The sequence below is a fragment of the Hordeum vulgare genome, chromosome 7H (genome assembly GCF_904849725.1).
Source record: "Hordeum vulgare subsp. vulgare chromosome 7H, MorexV3_pseudomolecules_assembly, whole genome shotgun sequence".
NCBI classification, from domain to species: Eukaryota; Viridiplantae; Streptophyta; class Magnoliopsida; order Poales; family Poaceae; genus Hordeum; species Hordeum vulgare.
The window spans coordinates 46,765,669-46,773,751 of NC_058524.1; positions in this window are offsets into that span (position 1 = coordinate 46,765,669).

An 8,083-nucleotide genomic window follows, 5' to 3' on the forward strand; every position below is an offset into this window, starting at 1 on the left:
AAATTACCAGAGGCTAGCCTACACATCCAAGGGCATATATCTAGTTGACAACTTATACATATCGTGCACGGATTAAATCCCACAAAATAAACAAAAGGACAACATGGCAAAATATCACGCGCTCTAACTTATTCGAAAGCTAAAACTAAATGCACAGTTAAATTATATGCATTTTTCTACCAGAAAACATATATAACATGAGGGGTTGCAAAAATAAAATATCGTCACACGTATATGCGAGAATATGTCCTAAACATGATATAAAAAACTAGCGACGGAACCTACACATAAAAATGCAAACAACTACTCTAAAATACATAGCAAAAGGTCCCTAATAACATGAGCATTTCATCTATAGGGTTTGAGCAATCTGGACACACACAAAATTAAATACGGGATAAGCAACCTATTAGGACAGCACACAAAACTAGGCATATGGCAAGTCAAATCTCTTCAAACATGCATGCAAGTTGCAAAATAATAATCTATGCGGAAAACTAATCAAGTTTCATATACAATACGTCGCGATCCGATACACGGTTTAAAATCTACGGACATTTTAATATACGGCATAAATTTGAAATTAATAAATCCGAAAAAATCCTAAAATATGCTAACGGGCTTAATCTGTTCTACCGGGTCAAAACTGAGCATTGGCGCAATATAGTAAAACACGCCACGGGCGCTAGATAGGGCAGAAGGGGTGGCTCCGGTGGCCGTCTCATGAAGGAGAAGATGATCTGGCGGTGTCTACAGGGTTCGTACAAGGTGACGCACGCGAGGAAGAAGAGGGACGCGCCTACTGGCTGGCTGGGGTGAAAACTATGCAACTAGGCCAAGTTCTACCTCTCTCTCCCAGGAAACACTTGCTAACAAAACAAAAAGAGTTTTTTATTTTTGAAATAAGCCAGATCAAACGAAAAGGAAATAAACAAAGATAAAAATAAAATACTTTTGGGCTCCTAAAAAAACATGCTCCAATTTATAAGAAATAAGTTGGGAATTTTGAAGAATAAAAATAAATGCCTTTTATTTAAAATGAGGCTCTACTTTTTAAGTAAAACAAAAGGAAAATTAAAACTAGAACAAGAGGGGTTGCCTCCTAAATTATCAAAGAGATTTTTTTAGGAAAAGAGGAACATTTTATTTGATTCAAAATGGGGACTTTAAATCTGCCCCAAAATAAATAGAAAAGAGTGAGTTTTGAAAACATGGTGTAACAAGGGGTTTTGAGGTTGCACCCAATCATATGCAAACACCAAGGCACATCACACCATCACCACACACTTCATCCCAACGTGCAACACAAGCCACAAAAACAAGAAGAAGAACAAGAATTGATGCCATGCATGAAGCCATGATGCACATGAAATGATGACACAATGTTAGGCTCACCCCACATAACATTAACATGCCAAGGTTGCCATACAGGGAAGATACAAAAGGGGAGGGGAAATTGCATTTGGGTTGTTACCACCCTTCTGCCCGGGCTCCCCGCAGCGGCCACGTGGAGACCACTCGGTCTCGGTTGGTAAGCGAATCAGGATTAAAGGTTTTGGGCTTTAGTCCCAGTTCCGAAACCGGGGCTAATGAGCCTGTGGAACCAAAACAAATGGGTCTTTTTCTACTAGTGTGAGGCCTAGAGCAAAATCATCTCCGGCCCGAAGTGCCTATGTGTGCACTGAGAGCTATATCTCGCATTAAGCGAGAGCGAAGGTCCTACTTTAGATGAAACGAGCTACCTTTTCACTGTTTTTTTTTAGTTTTTTTTCTATTTCATCTGCCTTTCCATCCGTTTTCACCGGTTTTGTTGTTTTTTATTTGTTTCTTTTCTCGGGTTTCATTGGGTTTTTGCATTTCTTTCTTTCTCTTGGTTTATCACTGGACATTTCTTTATTTCTTTCTATTGATTGCCCTGGCTCTGAACGTGGTGGGTCACCGTCGTTGTGGCAGAAGACAAGCTGCCGTTGGAGGGTGTGGCCGCACGGAAAAGCCGATTGTGAGTCGTTGCTACGCCCGCAAATCCAGAGGTTGTCATGGAACCGAGGCCATCGCTTTGAATGGAGCAACATCCATCAGTTCTTCATGCGCGAAAGTGATTATCACATAGGAATACATGAAAAGAAAAACAATAATTAGATAATCGCTAAATTAGAAAGTGATTATCACATAGGAATACATGAAAAGAAAAACAATAATTTCATATTTTCTAATTTTGTTTGGAATTTTAAAATTTGTTTCTGTTTTCAGAATTGTTCACCGATTAAAGAAATGTTTGGGATACCAAAATTTGTTTAAGTTACCAACAAAGTGTAGAGTAAAAAAATGGAATTCCAAAAAAAAATTGTTTTTAAAACAATATTAAGCATTTTTTTCCCTATATTTTTGAGAAACAGTCAAAATACTGTAAAGATTGTTTTGGATGTGCCGCTTCGGTGGGATTTTATAAAATAAATCGCGCTTCTTTATAAAAGAGTGGCTAGTTGCCCATGTTCAGGAATTAAAATTTTGTGAATTCGATACATGTTTGGGCCCCACATGTTTTTGTTATTTCTTTAGGTCGCCTTCTCCTTCGTTTCATGTTGGTGGGCCGGCCCAGTGACCGGTCTCTGGTATCCCACATGCTGTTCTTTGCGTTCAATAGGTGCTCTCTCTAACAAGAAAAAAAGATAATTTTTAACAGACAAAAAATACAAATGGGCTGGCCCAGTGCAGCGGATAGGCGTGCGTCGTAATCAACACTGCCGTTCCTTGGCCCGTCAGCCAGACGAATCCCTGTCACGTCAGCATTTTTATGCCTCAAATGATCTCAGGGTTTGATTTAGATCGAAATTGTATAGTTTAAGGTATAATCGATCGAAAATTTACTTGAGGTTTCATTTAATCGAACCTCTGTGAATTTAGTTTTAAAATGGACTTTCTCAGTAGAAGCCGTGGTGGCTGATTGTTTGGTTTCCTGGACATTGCCGCTTTATGTGTCGTGGCTATAGAGGGGTAGAGATGTGAGGAACTCAGCAAACATCTTTTCCAGTGATGTTCGTCGGGGCCTTGGAGACCATCGCAGATGCCGACGAAGGAATTGTGCCTCCACTGCAGATCACGTGTTGTCGACCAGACGCCGTGGTGCTGGCGCAGTCCATAGGTTGCTCCCGTCATTGTTTCTGGAAGTGCTTCTAACAATTCTGTTCGGCCAACATGAGTGGAAACGGTTTCATTATTAGTCACCGATTTGAACCAAAACCTGGTACTGGATGCAAGAAATGAACGCTATTCCATCCGTTGATTAATTTTCTTCTGCCCAAGCGGTGACCGTGTGCCTTTGGCATCACATGCGCCTGACCACCAGCGGCCAGGATACTGGCGTGATTCATCTCGTTCGTGTGGCCATATCACTTTGTGCTAGGAGTGTGCTGATACATAGTATTGAAGTAAAACAAGATCTTTATTATTAAAGGAGAATCTACGGTCGTGATGGTTCAACCACCTCTAGCGATCTCCACTGCCGTTTCTACGACAACCCATCTCCTGTTCGTATCGTACGCGATGGGCCACTTTCGAGGATGGCCTCGCTCCCCTCCTGGGATCCCACTTTCCTAGTGAGATAAAAAAAAAGAGAGAAAAGGGCCACGAAATAAAAAATGGGCCACGACCAAAAGTCATGTCCCACGCCCGCATCTCCCGGCAACCTCCTTGCTCCTCCCAATCCCAGATCTCTTCGGAGAAAAATTGACATCGCGGCCGCTCCTGCTACCAGGTCACTCCCAGGACTTCCCAGGTCTTCCCTCGGGCCTAACCTCGGTCCTCCTCCACATGCGTCCGCCACCTCCCACGCGGCCCAACTTCTCCTCCTCGTCGCTCACTGTCTACGTGTGTGTCGTGCCGGCGTAGGTGCCCACCCCCCGAGCGCTTGAGCGCCGCTACGATGGCGTCAACGGTGTCATCGAGGTCGAAGAGTTTGTCGACCCAACCCTCACCCTCGGCCTCGTTGGTGGCTCCACCTATCTCGATGGTTAATTTCTTGATCTCGATTATCCGGCTCAGCTCTGGCGAGTACGACATCGGTGCGGATGTCGCGTCAAACAACAATAGCACGAGTCCATCACTAGCTTATTGAAGTCTTTGGTCAACGCCGTCCAGCGGCCGCTCTCTGTGTTGGCGCCCACACTGCACTCCACATATCCTTTGTCAAACTTAAGGTTGAATACTCCCACTCCGTCGTCCACGAATCAAATCGGGCCGGCTCCAGCACATAAACCATGTGGGTAACAAACCTTACATATCCATCCACACGCTAGCAAGATCTCGTTGACTGGAACCACCCCTCCAGCACCAAGGTTCTCTCTCGTTTTAATTTTACATCCTTGTCACAATGTTGGTCCGTGTTTCTATCGTTGCATGAATGAAGTGGCATGCTATTTTTGTATGAATAGAAGTGAGCTGCTGATTTTTTTAATAATGTTGACTCATTTGCAGATTCTTGTATGGAAAGAAGAAAGATAGGATTGATCTTGTGCACTGATGGTTATATGGACGTCGATGGTCATCGCCGGTCAAAGGAGTGTGATGGCAGACGTTATGGGGATGCCACACTCAACCCACCACGAGCTTCGGGTCAAGATGATGGCGGCCGACGAGCAGAGTTTACTCGTTGAGGAGGTAATCCTCCTCCGTGTACATTCTTGGCTTCGCAAGAACCTGAATGGTTTGATTTGATTCGGTAGTTCTGGTGGCATTGGATACTCAGATGCAACATTTAATTGGCAGTTCTTTACTCCAATGGAAGAAAAAGAATGTTATTACATAGCGTGGTTCAGTGGCAAATGCTCACATATTCTTGATCCCCAGATATGTTTTGCTTCTATATGTACTATTCTTGCGGGTGGAACATAACTAGAGCAAATATTCTGTGTGGTTTCAACATCTTTTGATTTTTTTTAAATTTGATTTTAATACCCTCTTTCCCTGAACAATTTACTTTGCATTTTTATTTGTCGTTCTTGTTTGGATGCTCATATTTGCATTGTCCATCGACTACTTCAACAATACAAGAAGTTGGAGTAAATCCTTTTGTTGAAAAAGTTTAGGCATCAGTTAAAATAGTAACAAAGGCAACAAGAGCTGAGAACAGCTTCAGTTCTTAGTTAGCTTTTCATAACTTAGTTAGAAATTGATGTGTTATTTAAAGGCTTGTGCTAGCTTTTCCTTACCCTACTTTATTTCTCAAAGGTTAGAGAGAAAGCATTCAAGAAAGATTGATAATTATGTCAATTTTCAAGATTTTGTAGCTAATGGATATTTACCCCTGTTTGCATGATCCTATGTAAGTGATTATCCCTATTTTTCTTTCTTTTGTAATGTCTAAAACACTGCAGATATTGACTATGAGATGAAATTGTCAATGTTCATAATTTAAATGTTTGACACAAGGCATGAGCCAAGAATGCTACTAGCCTCTTAATCCCCGGGAGAAGATATGTAGGAGAGTATATTAATTTATTTTCTGAGGGAAAGAGTACAGTATAAGAACAAGGTACATTTGTGTGACATGGAATCTCTTAACATTGGTTAGTGTATGGTTGCCAAGTTATTTCTCTGGTTTATCTCAGATTGAGCATCTTGATACTTCTCATGCGAATTTGGTTCTATTTTTTTCCTCAAGTCACACTTTTTTTATGAAAGAAATATGTATATTATTCTCACAACATTGTACATAAGCTGGTTCATATGTCTGACATGCACTTTTATTTAATCCCACATATGTGTCTCTATTATCAGTTTTGAGGAGTCATTGTTCCAGACGCACAAAATGTTGATAGATGTATCGTTTGCGGTGACCATTCGATTTTAAATTCAGCGCCTTGTCATGAAATGTCAATTTACCAGTTCAGCCCCTTCCATGAGGTACTTCTCTTTCTATGACCTGAGATCACAAAATTCATTGCTTGTGATTTAGTCTTGTATACCAGCATAGAAAAATAGCATTTGCAAATTACCTATGGTAGTGAAGTTCTGTTTTTTTAAAGGAAGATATACCCCCGGCCTATGCATTTGAAGGATGCATGCAACCATTTTATTAATTATTCAGAAAGATCATACAAGGTAATACATCAGTCAACCTGAAGCCGCCATTTAGGCAACACTTGTTGCTACTCATATCCCCTTGATGAAGGTGTGTCGAATATCCGGGCATAATACCAAACAGACATCGCACCAAACCCTAACATCTATAACCGGATGCCCCAGCCCAGCCACATGCCGGGACTGGGTCCCACACCGGTCTGGCGCACTCTCGTTTTCGCCGCCATCTTCCATCGGTCCATCTCCAGAGCAGGAACTGGCACATCAACCTTGTCTGGTCTGCCGTCAACGCCACCACGGTGCCAGACAACGCCATCATCCTGCACGTGTCCATCCACACGCGTTGATCGCTGAAACTCCGCGGTGCCATGCCGCCATGATCCGTTGTCAACCCTGCGGTAGATGCAACACCGCCCCTCCTCTTGTCCCTTCCAGCCATCACTTGCTCCAAAACGATGCCCCCGGGAGGAAAAGCGATACTGTGAACGCCATCATCGTCCGATCCAGGCGACCCAGATCTAGGGTTTCCCTCGGAGAAACCCAATCCTGATGACGCAAACTGCAACGCAATGCCTCGACTAGGGAACGACATCAAAGACGCCACCATCAAGTGTTTCTTACATTTGTGCTATGAAATTTATATTCCTCTCAAGTGCCCATTTTTTTTGTTCTATCTCTTAAACTGGTGAATTGGAAGTTATGTTGTTTCACATGCTTAATGGGTGACGAAGCAGATGGTGCTCAAAAATCCAGCATTTGACTCCTTTTGGTCTCAAGACTGTAGTAAAACCAACAAACATAGTTCATTATAAGCTTTACTTAATACAGCTACAATTAGAAATTTAGGCAAGTAGGGTGCCATGATCCGAGAAGAGGAACAAAGTGCATCTTCATTAGATCTATTTCAATTACTGGGAAAAGCAATTCTATATACTTTTTTGTTCTTTGGACTAGGTGCCTAGAGTTTAAGTGTTTTGCAGTGCTCCTGGTTGCTGCCATTATTAGCAAAATATGTAGCTAGCCTTTTCTTAAGCGCTATTGAGTCTAACAAGGAAGACAAAATGCCAAAGCGAAAGTACTTTAGAACCGAAATAACATAGTCATGCTCAACACATATTTGTGTAGAATAAGTGTGTTTATATATGTTTTATTCCGTGACAATGCATGGGCATTAAACTAGTTGAAAGTAAATGGACGATCAATATTAATTTTTATCAATTCTCAAATACATATACATCTAAGAGCATCTCTAGCAAACCCCGTAAAAGAGCGACCCGCAAAATGGTTTTACAGGTCGCTGCAGAGCAATTTTACGCGGTCATTTCGTGCGTCAAAGATCAGATTCCGTATATGAAACTGTAAAATTTGAAAAAAAGGTTCGTGGGTGAAAAAAAGAACCGGAGAAGCTCAGTCCACGTCGGAATCAAGGTCGATACAGATCTTGTTCTGCAGATCCGCCTCCTTGGACGTGCTCGTCTGCGATGCTGTAATCCCTTGCTCGTGAAAGATCTGCCTGCATGAAGCGAGAAAAGAAACTCTGAATTCTCTTGTACTTGTCTCTCTCGTTTTCCCTTCTTCTTCCTCAAGTTCAGCGAGTGGAGCAGGAGCGCACGTCGGCCAACACACCGGCAACGGGGTAGTTACACAACCAAGACTAGACCCGATTTAGATGGACCTTTATTTGGTTATGTGTGATGATGTCATAGTTAGATGTAAAAGATGTGACATAATCAGACCCTATTGATATAACTTCACTTGATCCGTAACCAATATATACACGCTAACTCTCCCATGGGCGAAGCCTGGAAGTTTGACCGATGGGTTTGGTCAAAATTAAATTCTTCTTACTCCTAACGCTGATCGGTAAACCTCGCCGACATATGGTTGGATCATGTTGTTCGTACCATGCAAGCCATCTAACACGGTTTTTTATTGGTTTACTCAGCGGTCCAGACACGACATCTCTCACAAATCGAAAACAAATATGAAGGAGGTTTGCCGGAAT